Below are 15,037 nucleotides of genomic sequence, written 5' to 3'. Positions count from 1 at the left end.
GTTGTTGTAAAGATTCATTGAACTAAATAAAGTGTGCAAAGCACTTAGAACCTTGGCTCTTAGAGAATAGCAAACCCATGTATGTGTTTCTTAAAAGGAATAAGACTGTTAATGAAGTAAATTGGTAGTGTAAACTTTTCACTTTAGGTTACTTTTCAAATTTGTTCTTCATCAGTAATTAGAGTAATATGGAAACTCCAACAGGTTTTTATTTCTTTTTTTAAAAATTTATTTTCTAAAAATTGATATAATGCTTGAATTGCTGAGAACAACTAACTACATAGAAAATAAAAACCTAAATAACCAAGAGTTGACTAGCAGAATGTTGGTATATGAAAGGAAATATTCAAAATTATGATTGAAAAAAGTCATCTTAGAGTATCTATTTTGTATAGAGACATTGAAAAGTATATTACCACCAAAAGGGCAAATTTGGAGTTTGCAGTTCTCCATTCCAGTCTTTGCTGATCATTTGAATAATTAGATGTCCAGATAAGAGAAAATCATTCATAGTTCTTGCTATCCTGATTGTTTTAACATAGAGACATGGCTACCAAGACCAATGATAATTGATCTTCCTCTAAAACAAAATAAAAATGTCAACATTTTGTTGATAGAAAGAATCTGAGTAACACTGACCTTCTTTGCTAAAGGGGCTATTTATTTCTTGAAGGAAGGAAAATAATTAGATACTGTCTTTAAAGATGACAAGTTAAATTCGCAAACATCTGGTGTTTGGGCAGTCTGCTGGAGCATTTGAAATGGTCTAAAGGACACACATTTCCTGTTATAGGGAGTTAATATGCCCATAATAAAAATGCCATGTGATTCATTCCTGGTTTTTCTCCTCCATGTTTCTAAAGATGAAGATTTTCAGATGTTTGTGTTAGTCTCAAAATAAGATTTAAATAGCCAGAAAGTCCATTTCTGAGAAGAGTAACATTGTAAAATTAAAGACTCATATTTGTGGCCCAAAGTAAAAAAAAATGACAGTAAGTCTATTTTCAGTCTCACTTTTGTGTAAGCTCAATAGTGTTAATAAAAAATAAAACAAACAAACAAAAAACCCATTGAAATCACTTGTGGATTACCATTAACTTACCAGAAAACTGCTGAGTTTAGTGACTTTTCTCTTTATTTGGACCAAGTGTGAAAAAAAAAAGGTCAAGAACACTCATTCCTAACAAATACATGACAAATAGCTTATGTTTTTGTTTTTAAGAAACTTACTGAACTGAGTGAAAATTTGTGAATTTTTATGGTAATAGTGTTTTCAGTCCCTCTGGGTTATGGAGATTAAAGAAATAACATGTAACACAGTGATTGTAACCCTAATGTTGTTAAAACTCTGCAAACCAGTGATGTCCACACTTTGGGTAATGTCACAATTTGAGATTTGGATAAAATTGTGACTCTCTCCTCAGAAAAATGCACTTAGACAAATATATCCTAAATGTGACATACAATTTCAGGAGTTTCTCCAGTCCCTCTATCAATTTGCGGGTCTATAAGAATCCTTGGACCCATGTACCCTCTGTAGAAGAATGTGATGATTTGTCCTTTTGAGAGAAAACAAACTATTGCCTACCATAGTGAGGTATGTAACCAATCTGCCATGGGAATTATTCCTGGTGCTTCTCTACTGTTCTCTTCTTCTGTTTGTGCAAAATGCTATTATTGGTTTTTTATTTATTTTTTTTAAAAAAAAATTTTTTTTTTCAACGTTTATTTATTTTTGGGACAGAGAGAGACAGAGCATGAACGGGGGAGGGGCAGAGAGAGAGGCAGACACAGAATCGGAAACAGGCTCCAGGCTCCGAGCCATCAGCCCAGAGCCTGACGCGGGGCTCGAACTCACCGACCGCAAGATCGTGACCTGGCTGAAGTCGGACGCTTAACCGACTGCGCCACCCAGGCGCCCCTGGTTTTTTATTTTTAAAAAAATAAATGTAGTCCAGGAAAATTTCCTTTCTTAAAAACAAAGGCCCTGGAAGATAGTACTAATGCATATGGATAGTCAAAGTGTAGCTAGATAAGCACCATTATCAAACCAGTAGTCTCCCTTCCAAAACTAACTGTTGGTAATGAGCTTTCTACAGGAACTATAGAACTTTCTTTGAAGTAACTACCTTTTACCTGTGCTTTCCCCCTCCATAGACTACTTCTAAGTATTTAACATGGGCTTTTTTTCTACTTGGAAACTTACCAACAGAACAGGATTGTTTGCACTCTTCCCCTAAGATATACAGCAACACCCATGGATGGGTTTGGTAGTGATTACACATAGGTTTTATTGGCTTATCTTGAAATCCCCAAGGTATATTTTGTCTCATGGGGATGCAGGTTTGAAAACAAGTAAAACTGAGGGTGGCAGGAGCATGAATGGAGAGCAGTCTGTCTCCAGTAATCTGAGAGTGGGATGTTTCTTGTCTCTGCCCAGTGCTGGATGTTCTTGAGTTCCAGCCTTGAAATACTAATATCAGGCTTCTAGACACTAAAAGTACCCATTTACACTAAAAGTGTCCATTTATACCCCTGCCACAAGGAAACCATCAAGATTTAACCCAGCAGATCAAAACTTTGAGAAATAATAAAATTAGTAGCTCCCCACTTGATTCTTTGCATCAAGCATGGCTTTTTCACAAGGTTACATCTACTACCAGCTCCTGTACATGAGGAAAATGACCTTTTGTCCTGCACATTTCAACAACTGTGCATTGTCAACCCTCAACATTAGAGAAAAAATTCAGAAGAAATGAGTTAAGAAGAAAAAATTTTAAGAACTTTGTTAAACATCTGAAATACCATGATCCTGATATTTAAATTTCTGAAAAGATTTAGGACAGTTCATACTTTAGCCTTAGGACTAATCTACTCAGAAACTAAAGTCATTAACAAGTCTCATTTCTTTACAGATTATCTCATATTTGACAAACTGGAACTGAAAAAAGTCGAGTAAAAAACTACAGAAACTATCTGAAGACCAATGTGATAGCCTCTCAACTCATTTGGATTAAAAGCATATTATGTAATTGCCAGCAGTGCAGACAAATTTATGGATGTGCTTCTTTTTCAAACAGGACTATGTTGTAATGGGGATTAAGAATTATTAGCAGATTCATTTGGATCTTTTTCTTGGATCAGTAAACATAAATACAAATAGGCTCTTAGAAAGTTAAATGTAACAGAGGAAATGCAGACATGCTTGCCGGTAAAATTGTGATATTGAATATAAAATTTAAGATTAGTATTTCTGAGACATTTATCTGAAAAATGAATGTGGGAGGATATTCTTCCATGATTCTTTCATTCCAATAATACGAAATTATTTGTAGGGACACCATTTTACCTTTTCTTGTCCTGTTTTGTTTTTCAAATAACCACAGCCTACTTTACTGATATTGAATACAAAAATCACATACAACTCTAGATTGAATAAAGATAATTCTTTCTGATTTATTACAGGGACTTTATAGTTCACTGCTTTCCTTCCCCTGAACATTGAAGGATGTTAAAAATTGAGGAAAATGTAACCTTACAAAAACTAGTAGCTTCTAAATGTCAGTAAAATGTCTGATGTTATGTTTTATTTCATAGTAAATGAAATTACTTCGTACTGTATCAAATGTGTTTCCAAAGGGAAAGCCAAAATCTACATAAACTATTTTGCCAAAAAATTTTCTGCCATGGTTCTCATTGTTGATATAGAGTTTAAATAAGACCTTAGGTGAAGTGGGAAAGTGCATCTTTACATCCAGCCTTCTTGGCAACGGAAGAAAGTGCTATATTGTTCTTCATACAAACCACCCCCATTAGAGCTCAAGATGTTCTTTTCCTTCTAATCCTCATTTGTACCCCTTAGCCATTTGTTTAGAATTAAATTAACTACAATTTGGAAAATGTGGATGAAAGGTAGTGCATTGAGTAGATATCACATATTTCCTGAATGGTGCCTGTTCAGCCGCTTTCACAGCCATTCATTGTGCTTGAAAGGGTGTAGTGTGTGAATTGTTGGACTGTCACTCTGCAGAGAAGTCTGGCAGCCAGTATTGCCATGGAAACAGCAGGAAAACGACAATTAACAAAATGGCTCCGATTTTTTTCTCTTCCTTTTTCTACTCTTCAGAAATAGAGAGGATATCTCCCCTTTAAAACGCACACACACACACTCATACATACACACAAAAAAGCACATAAGCACTCATGAGAAAAAAAATATTTGAAATTCTACATACAATTAGATTCCTCCATAGATCAGTGATTTTTTAAATCATATTTCAAAAATAAAATATTTATAAATGTTTTTCTCAACTTATTCCACCCTCCCCTTTTCAGTTTTTATTCTTTTCAGACATTGAAAGAATTCTTTGGAAATATCCTTAGGTAAATGACTGTTAATGAGCAGAATCTGTGATTTTAACCCTGGCACATTCTTTGGAGTTTTAATTAGTCCCTCTTACCATCATTCTTGTGACAGAAACACAATGTAGACCCAAAAGCTTAAACCAAAAGGAGGTTCTATTTAGATTTTTCAACTTTAGTTTAAGTTGAAAATATCGGGAAAAGTGGGTTAGATATGGCCAGTATGACTAGAATTTGTGACTGAATAGTTAACAGCAAAATGAGTGAATGTTTGTGCCACTATTAATACTAAAAATGCATTGCAATCCAAACTTTGTCAGACTTTGATATCCTTTAAAAAGGCTATTTGTAAATAAAGGAAACGATTCCACATTGTAAGTATCATAATTAAAGTAACAGGTGAGTGGGAAAACTATTGAGACTATGTGTCAGATATTCCGTTAAATGAAATGTTGTGCTTTGCAAATTAAGTGCGAAGAGATACCTAGCAGTATAAGAATGAATGTTTCTTTTGCATACTGTATTTAAAATCTGTTCTTTAAAGCCTTGTGGAAAAATATACTACTATAGGAGGCCTAAGTCCATCAGTGACTTGGGTTTGCTCTGACTTTAGTAGAGATTAAAAAAAGTTTTCTATCAAAATGAAATGGCGTACTTACTATTTTATAAAACATCTTATTGGCATCCCTAAAATTCTAGGCACGCTTTCAGAAATCATTCTTAAAACTTCCCAAACCAAATAAGACTTAGCCAGTTCTGAACTATGTGTTCCTTAACTTTTTTTCCAACATTCTTTGTCTTTTCTATTTGACAATATTTACTTCTTATTGTAAAAAGAGCCATTTAAACATAAAATTCCAAGAGAGATTTTCAGGCAAGGATATAATCTGTTTTCCCAAGTTCTAGAATCTGGGTGAATTTTTTAAAGACCCTATTAATTTCTGATAAAACTTTTAGATTGTATTTTATGTGGCTGAACAGATAATTCTGAAGTAACTCTAAAACAGATCTTTAGAAAATAAGAAGGTATTATAGACTTGGACACTCTCATATTTTGAGGAACATTAGTCATTTATACTACAAAAATACTAATGAAAGTATTAGGCAGTATTTGAGGAAAAAATCATGTGAAATTTTGAAAGATGTGTGTGGGTTTTGAATTGAAGTCAAACAAAACTTGGCATTTTTAACAAAAGGAAACCACAGTGTAGTGACTTTCAAATTCTCTATTCCCGTGCAATTCTACTGTTAGCTATATTCAACTTATAGTAAATTGTATCATTGAGATGGGAAAAAATCCTTAGAGAAGTATCCATGAGGCATATGAGAAGACAATTATTTTTAATTCATAGTGCAGAATTCTACAGTAAAGAAGTTGAAAACCTGCTGTCCTAAAATGAAAAGAAATGACTTACCCAGCCATTATTATGACTATATTTCATTAACAAAAACTCATATAGCATCATTTGTGTGCCAGGTAGCTTCAGGATAAATTTTTTGGAATAGCTTGAGAAGGATAGGTATTGTCTCTGCTTTAAATGTCTGGTAGAATTCCTCAGGGAAGCCATCTGGTCCTGGACTCATATTTTTTGGGAGATTTTTGATAATTGATTCAATTTCTTCACTAGTTATGGGTCTGTTCAAATTTTCTATTTCTTCCCATTTGAATCTTGGAAGTGTATGGGTGCTTAGGAATTTGTCCATTTCTTCCAGGTTGTCCAGTTTGTTGGCATATAATTTGTCATAGCATTCCCTGATAATTGCTTGTATTTCTGAGATATTGGTTGTAATAATTCCATTTTCATTCATGATTTTATCTATTTGGGTCATTTCCCTTTTCTTTTTGAGAAGCCTGGCTAGAGGTTTATCAATTTTGTTTATTTTTTCAAGAAAACAACTGTTGGTTTCATTGATCTGCTCTACTATTTTTTGGTTTTTTGTTTTTTTTTAGATTCTATATTGTTTATTTCTGCTCTGATCTTTATTATTTCTCTTCTGCTGCTGAGTTTGGGTTGTCTTTGCTGTTCTGCTTCTATTTCCTTTAGGTGTGCTGTGAGATTTTGTATCTGGGATTTTTCTTGTTTCTGGAGATAGGCCTGGATTGCAATGTATTTTCCTCTCAGGACTGCCTTCGTTGCATCCCAAAGCATTTGGATTGTTGTATTTTCATTTTCATTTGTTTCCATATATTTTTAAATTTCTTCTCTAATTGCCTGGTTGACCCATTCATTCTTTAGTAGGGTGTTCTTTAACCTCCATGCTTTTGGAGGTATTCCAGACTTTTTCTTGTGGTTGATTGCAAGTTTCATAGCTTTGTGGTCTGAAAGTGTGCATGGTATGATCTCAATTCTTGTATACTTATGAAGGTCTGTTTTGTGACCCAATATGTGATCTATCTTGGAGAATGTTCCACGTGCACTTGAGAAGAAAGTATATTTTGTTGCTTTGGGATGCAGAATTCTAAACATATCTGTCAAGTCCATCTGATCCAATGTATCATTCAGGGCCTTTGTTTCTTTTTGATCCTGTGTCTAGATGATCTATCCAATGTTGTAAGTGGATTATTAAAGTCCCCTGCAATTACCACATTCTTATCAATAAGGTTGTTTATGTTTGTGATTAATTGTTTTATATATTTGGGTGCTCCTGAATTCAGTGCATAGACATTTATAATTGTTAGCTCTTCCTGATGGATAGACCCTGTAATTATGATATAATGCCCTTCTTCATCTCTTGTTATAGCCTTTAATTTAAAGTCTAGTTTGTTTGATATAAGTATGGCTACTGCAGCTTTCTTTGGGCTTCCACTAGCATGATAGATAGTTCTCCATCCCCTCACTTTCAATCTGAAGGTGACTTCAGGCCTAAAATGAGTCTCTTCTAGACAGCAAATAGATGGGTCTTGTTTTTTTTTTTTTTTTTTTTTTTATCCATTCTGATACCCTATGTCTTTTGATTGCAGCTTTTAGTCCATTTACATTCAGTGTTATTATTGAAAGATATGGGTTTAGAGCCAATGTGTCATCTGTAGGTTTCATGCTTGTAGTGGCATCTCTGGTACTCAGTGGTCCTTGCAACATTTCACTCACAGAGTCCCCCTTAGGATCTCTTGTAGGGCTGGTTTAGTGGTGATGAATTCCTTCAGTTTTTGTTTGGGAAAACCTTTATCTCTCCTTCTATTCTGAATGACAGACTTGCTGGGTAAAGGATTGTTGGCTACATATTTTTTCTGCTCATCACATTGAAGATTTCCTGCCATTGCTTTCTGGCCTGCTAAGTTTCAGTAGATAGGTCTGATATTACCCTCATGCTTCTACTGTTGTATGTTAACACCCATTTATCCCTAGCTTCTTTCAGAATTCTCTCTTTATCCTTGTATTTTGCCAGTTTCAGTATGATATATCCTGCAGAAGATCGATTCAAGTTATGTGTGAAGGGAGTTCTCTGTGCCTCTTGGATTTCAATGCCTGTTTCCTTCTCCAGATTGGGGAAGTTCTCAGCTATGATTTGTTCAAGTACACCTTCAGCCACTTTCTCTCTCTCTTCGTCTTCTGGAATTCCTATGATACAGATATTATTCTGTTTGCATCACTTAGTTCTCTAATTTTCCCCTCTTGTTCCTGTATTTTTTTTATCTCTCTTTTACTCAGCTTCCTCTTTTTCCATAATTTTATCTCCTAATTCACCTATTCTCCCCTCTGCCTCTTCAATCTGTGCTGTGGCCACCTCCATTTTATTTTGTACCTCATTTATAGAATTTCTTAATTCATCATGACTACTTTTTAGTTCCTTGATCTCTGCAGTAACAGAATCTCTGCTGCCTTCCATGCCCTCTTCAAGCCCAGGTATTAATCTTATGATTATTATTCTAAATTCTTGTTCAGTTATGTTGCTTAAATCAGTTTTGATCAATTCGTTAGCTGTTGATACTTCCTGGAATTGCTTTTGAGGAGAATTCTTCTGTTTTGTCATTTTGGCTAGTTTTCTGTCCCTAATGTGTTTTAAAATCTTGTTGTGTACTCTGAACCTGCAAACACTGCTTTATTAAAGGGGGGTCATACACTGTCCAGGGCCTGGCTCTTCAGGAGGTGTTTTTTCAGAGATTGTTACTTGTTCTCTGTTGTTGTGACTTTGGTTATTTTATTACCCTACTTGTAGTCATATTTTGGCCCCTCCACCAGTTGTGCTTTGATTTTTTCCTTGGAGTAGTCCTGTAAAGGAAAACAGATAGACAAAGAGGAGGCAAAAACAAGCAAACACACAAACAAATAACACAAACAAATAAGCAAAAACAAAAAAACTAAAGACTAAAAACCAAAAACCAAAAACCAAAAACACTGACTACAAGTAAAGAACAGGGTGGAGGCAGTGCTGATGGAAGAGCACATACAAGGAGAGAAATGTCAGGAGTGGGGGGGTGGGGGTAGAAAAAATAAACATTGACTAGGCAGAGAGACTAAAAGGCTTAATCCCGAGAGAGAGAAAGGAATATAAAGAAGGAGGTGGGGAAAACGAAATGAAGATAACGTTACCCAGATAGAGAAACTGTATGGCTTGTTTATTCCAGAGAGAGAAAGGAGTGTAAAGAAGGAGGTATAGAACATGTATCAAGACAATGGATTAAATATGTCTGTTTAGACAATAAATAACCAGAGTAACCAGTTTAGGGGTGGGAACAGATAAGGAGGAGAAATGGGGGGAGGGAAAATATATCTATATATCCAGAATTGACCTAGAGTCAATCCAGGCAATGCTGCATTGCTTGTCAGGGGAACTTTCTGCAGGGTCTGTGCTGCTCAGGTGAATAGGCAGTTACCCAGTGCAAAGGGGCGTGGTTTGGTGTAGTCTGGACCCACTTCCACTATGGGCCCTGTGAAGAATCCCTGAGGCCCCACCTTGGTGTTGTGGGGGGTAGAAATGGTGATGCCCCAGTCTCTTCTCCACAGAACTGGGACCTGGTGGACTTGGTTTGAGTTGTCCTCACTGTGCCGCGGGTGCATAGATGGTGTGGTCCTTCTCACTCTGCCAACTCCCCTGACCCTGCACTTGGCTAGGATTCAAAGTCCCACTCCATGCGCTCTGGCACTGGGGAAATGCCTTTCAGTGCGGCCAATATGTAGTCCCTGCTGGCTTTGTCTGTGCCACTGCACTTCAGGGAGGACTGCCTTCTCCTACTGCTGACAGAGCTACCGCACTCGCTGCGAGCCCCTGGGGTGGCGGATGCAGGCAGGCTTTGTCTTTTCCCACAGCACTCCAGGGAGACTGCTGCCTTTTTCTCCTGCAGACTGCACCCTTGGCCTAGCCACTGAGCCTGGGGATGGCGGACACAGGCAGGTTTTGTACTATCATACAGCCCTCCAGGAAGGGAGCTACTTTTTCCAACTGTGGACTGAGCCCCTGACCTACCACCTCACCCAGGTGCCTGGCTCCCCTCCTCCCCAGATGCAGGAACAGGGAGTCAGCTACAGTCTGAAGAAAGCCCCACAGTTAGAGATCAGATCCCTCTCAGTATCAGTCCAAGGTCTTTCTCTTGTCCAGATATGGTCCTTCACTTCCCTAGCCATTCTTTCTCTTCCCTTTGTCTCTCTGCAGAAGGGGGTCCCTCCCCTCCATGCCCATGTGGCCCCCTTTTTTTTTATCTCCCCCAGTTCACAGTTATCCACCTATCTTTTTTCCAGCTTTCTCATTTTCTTCCTAGTAGATTCAGTCTCTTTTCCTCCCAGGCTCTGGTGTTCAAAGTCCTTTGGCTTCTGCCCTTCTTTGTTTGAGAGACACAGGAAGTATGGATCCCCCTACTTCTCCGCCATGTTGGCCCCCTTCTGTTCATTCCTTAACTTGATGTTCTATTTTTGTGTGTTGAGTTTCATAAGCTTTGTATAGATTTTGGACACTAGCCCTTTATCCAATGAGTCATTTGCAAATATCTTCTCCCACTTGTAGGTTGTCTTTTAGTTGCTGATTGTTTCCTTCACTGTGCAGAAGCTTTTTATCTTGATGAGGTCCCAATAATTCATTTTGCTTTTGTTTCTCTTGCTCTAGAGACATGTCTAGTAAGACATTGCTATACCTGAGGTTAAAGAGGTGGCTGCCTATGTTCTCCTCTATGATTTTGATAGTTTCTTGTCTCACATTTAGGTCTTTCATCCATTTTGAATTTATTTTTGTGTGTGGTGTAACAAAGTGGTCCAGTTTCATTCTTCTGCATGTCGTTGTCCTGTTTCCACCACCATTTGCTGAAGAACCTGTCTTTTTCTATTTGATGTTCTTTCCTGATTTTTTGAAAGATTAGTTGACCGTATAGTTGTGGGTCCATTTCTGGGTTTTCTATTTTGTCCCACTGATCTATTTATCTGTTTTTGTGCCAGTACCATACTGTCTTGATGATTCCAGCTTTATAATACAGCTTGAAGTCCGGAATTGTGATGCCTCCTGCTTTGGTTTTTTTTTTTTTTCGACATTAGTTTGGCTATTTGGGGTCCTTTCTGGTTCCATACATAGGTTTATTTTAGCTCTGTGAGGAATGCTCATATTATATTGATAGGGACTGTACTGAAAGTATAGATTGCTTTGGGTAGTGTCAGCATTTTAACAATATTTTTTCTTCCAATCCATGAGCATGGAATGTTTTTCCATTTCTTTGTGTCTTTTTCAATTTATTTCATAAGCTTTCTATAGTTTTCAGAGTACAAATCTTTAACCCCTTTGGTTATATTTATTCCTAGGTATCTTACAGTTTTTAGTGCAATTGTAAATGGGATCAATTCCTTGATTTCTCTTTCTGCTGTTTTATTTTTGGTGTATAGAAATGCAACTGATTTCTGTGCACTGATAGTATCTATCTATCTATCATCTATCTATCTTTTAAACAGAAAGATTAAAAAAAATTTTTTATTTATATATTCTGAGAGAAAGCAAGCAAGCTGGGGAGGGGCAGATAGAGGGAGAGAGGGAATCCCAAGCAGGTTCTATTTCATCAGTGCAGAACTTGATGCAGTGCTTGAACCCACAAATCATGAGCTCATGATCTAAGCTGAAATCAAGAGTTAGACACCAAATAGACTCAGCCACCAGGTGCCTGTAGTATGTTGATTGAATATCCTGTGACTTTTCTGAATTCATGTATCACATCTGGCAGTTTTCTGATGGAGTTTTTTTGATTTTCCACATAGAGTATCATGCTATCTGCAAAGAGTGACAGTTTGACTTCTTCCTTGCCAATTTTATGCTTTTTATTTCCTTTTGTTGTCTTATTGCTGAAGCTAGGACTGCCAGTACTATGCTGAACAACAGTGGTGAGAGTGGATACTCCTTTCATGTTCCTGACCTTAGGGGGAAAGCTTTCAGTTTTTCTCCATTGAGGATGATATTAGTTGTAGGTCTTTCATATATGGCCTTTATGATCTTGAGGTATGTTCTATCGCATCCTATTTTCTTGAGGGTTTTTATCAAGTAAGGATGCTCTGTTTGATAAATTGTTTTTTTTTTCCTGCATCTATTGAGAAGACCATATGTTTCTCATCCTTTCTTTTAATGTTGTGTATCAGGTTGATAGATTTGCAAATATTGAACTACTCTTTGAATACAGGAATAAATTCCACTTGATCATGGTGAATAATTCTTTTAGTGTACTGTTGAATTTGATTTTATAGTATCCTGTTGAGAATTTTTGAATCCAAGTTCATCAGGGATGTTGACCTGTAATTCTTTTAATGGGGTCTTTGTTTTTGGAAGCCAGGTAATGCTGGCTTCATAGAATACTTGGAAGCTTTCCTTCCATTTCCATTTTTTGGAACTTGAGAAGAATAGATATTCATTCTTCTTTAATTGTATGGTAGAATTCCCCTGGCAAGGCATCTGTCCCTACATTCTTGTTTGTTGGGAGATTTTTGGTAACTGATTCAATATATTTGCTGGTTATAGATCTATTAAAAATTTCTATTTTTTCCTGTTTCAGTTTAGGTAGTATGTGAGTTTTGAGGAATCTTTTCCATTTTTTTCCCAGATTGCTCAGTTTGTTGGCATAATTTTTCATAGTATTCTCTAACAATTGCATTTCTATGGTGTTGGCTCTGATCACTCCTCTTTCCTCTGTGATTTTATCTATTTGGGTCCTTTATCTTTTCTTTTTATAAGTCTGGAGAGGAATTTATCTTGTTTTGTTTATTTTGTTTATCCTTTCAAAGAACACAGCTTTTAGTTTCTTTGATCTGCTGTGTGTGTGTTTTTGTTTTTGTTTTTAGTTTCTATATCTTATCTATGCTCTAATATTTATTATTTCCCTTTTTGGCTGGCTTTAGGCTTTATTTGCTGTTCCTTTTCTAGCTCCTTTAGATGTAAAGTTAGATTGTGTATTTGGGACTTTTCTTGCTTCTTGAGATAGGCCTGACTTGCAATATACGTTCCTTTTAGGACTGCATTTGCTGCATCCCAAAATGGTTTGAACAGTCATGTTTTCATTTTCATTGGCTTCTTTTTTAAAAATTTCTTTTTAATTTCCTAGTTAATCCATTCATCTTTAGTAGGATGTTCTTTAACATCCATGTATTTGAGACTTTTTTTTTTCTTGTTTCATAGGGTTGTGATCTGGTACATATGTACATGGTATGATATCAATCTTTCTGTACCTGTTGAGGGCTGATCTGTGACCCAGTATGCGATCTATTCTGGAGAATGTTCCATGTGCACTTGCGATGAGTGTGTATTTTGCTTTTTTAGGATGAAATGCTCTGAATATATCTGTAAAGTCCATCTGGTCCAGTGTGTCATTCAGAGCCATTTTTTTCTTGTTGATTTTCTGTTTAGATGAACTGTCCATTGTAACTGGAATGTTGAAGTCCCCTACTATTATCATATTATCATCAATTAGTTTATGTTTGTTATTAACTGATTTATATATTTGGGTTGTCTCAAGTTGGGTGCATAAATATTTATAATTGTTAGATCTTCATGTTGGCTAGACCCCTTAATTTTGATACAATGCCCTTCTTCATCTCTTTACTTTAAAATCTAGTTAGTCTGTTATAAGTGTGACTACTCTGGCTTTCCTTTGACATCCATCAGCATGATTACGGTTCTCCATCCCTTCACTTCCAATCTGCAGGTGACTTTAGTTCTAAATTAATGGATATAGATATCCATATTGATGGCTTTTGTAGGCAGCATGTAGATGGATCTTGGTTATTTTAATCCATTCTGATACCTTATATCTTTTATTGGAATATTTAGTCCATATACGTTCAGAGTGATTATTGAAAGATATGAATTTAGTGCCATTGTGTTTCCTGTAGAGTTGGTGTTTCTGGTGATGTTTGCCAATCTTTTGTAGTCACTGTTGGTTTTGTCATCATTTTGTCGTCTACTCAGAGAGTCCCCTTTAAAATTTCTTGCAGGGCTGGTTTAGTAGTCATGAACTCCTTTAGTGTTTGTTTGTCTTTATGTTTCCTTTTATTCTGATTGGCAACCTTGCTGGATAAATAAACTTTGCTGCATATTTTTCCCTTTCAGCACGTTGAATATTCCCTGCCACTCCCTTGCGGCCTGCCATGTTTCAGTGGACAGGTCTGCTGTTAAGTATGTGTTTACCCTTGTAGGTTAAAGACCTTTTGTCCCTAGCTGCTTTCAGAATCTTTTCTTTATCTTTGAATTTTGCAAATTTCACTATATGTCATGGTGTTGACCTGCTTTATTTGACTTTTGAGGGAAGTCCCCTGTCCTTCTTGTACTTGAATGCCTGCTTCCTTCCCCAGATTAGGGAAGATCTCAGCTATAATTTGTTCAAATAAACCTGTCCCCTTTCCCTCTTTTTCTGGGACTCCCAGGATATGAATATTGTTTGGTTTTATAGAATAACTAAGTTCTCTATGCATCCCCTCATGATTTAATAGTTTCCTTTCCCTCTTCTTTTCAGCTTTATTGTTTTTCGTAATTTTATCTTCTCTATCACCTTTTCTCTCCTTTGCTTCTTAATTCCTCATTGTGACTGTATCCAGTGTGTTTTGCAACTCAATTATAGCATTTTTTATTTGCAGTCTGACTAGGTTTTAGGTCTTTAATCTCTGCAGCCAGGGTTTCTCTGGTGTCTTTTATGTTTTTTCAAGCCCAGGCAGTATTCTTATAACTGTTGTTATAAATTCTTGTTTAGATGTATTGCTTATATCTGTTTTAAGCTATTCATTGGCTGTGATTTCTTCTTGACCTTTTTCTGTGGGAGAATTACTCTGTCTTGTCATTTTGGCTAAATTTGTGTCCTTTGTGTGCTTTAAAAGCTGGTTATGTTTCCTGCACCTGAGTATTGCTAAACCTAAAAAAGGGTTGTACACTGGCCAGAGACTGGCACTTCAGGAAATGTTTCCAGTATATGCTGTGTGCACTCTGCTGTTGTGTTTTGGCCACACTTTACACTGCTAAGTCCTTTGCAGAGCTCCTTCTTTCTTGCATTGTGGAATGTTTGGACCTTTACCTAGCTGTGTTTTGATTTTTCTTTTGTTAGAATAAACCTGTGGAAAAAAGCCTGATCCCAAAACAAGAGAAAAGGAAATCGAATGAAAAAAACTGAAGAAAGAATAAATAACTAAGGCTGATTCCAAAGAAAAAGAAAGGAAAAAAAAAGAAAGAAAAAATTGAAACCTGATCCCAAAAGAGAGAGAGAGAGAGAGAGAAGGAAATGAAACAAAGA

This window comes from Lynx rufus, unplaced genomic scaffold, assembly GCF_022079265.1.
Source record: "Lynx rufus isolate CCGP_SWC_20201006 ecotype Redwood Valley unplaced genomic scaffold, mLynRuf1.p SCAF_7, whole genome shotgun sequence".
Taxonomy (NCBI): domain Eukaryota; kingdom Metazoa; phylum Chordata; class Mammalia; order Carnivora; family Felidae; genus Lynx; species Lynx rufus.
This window is presented reverse-complemented; position numbering follows the sequence as displayed.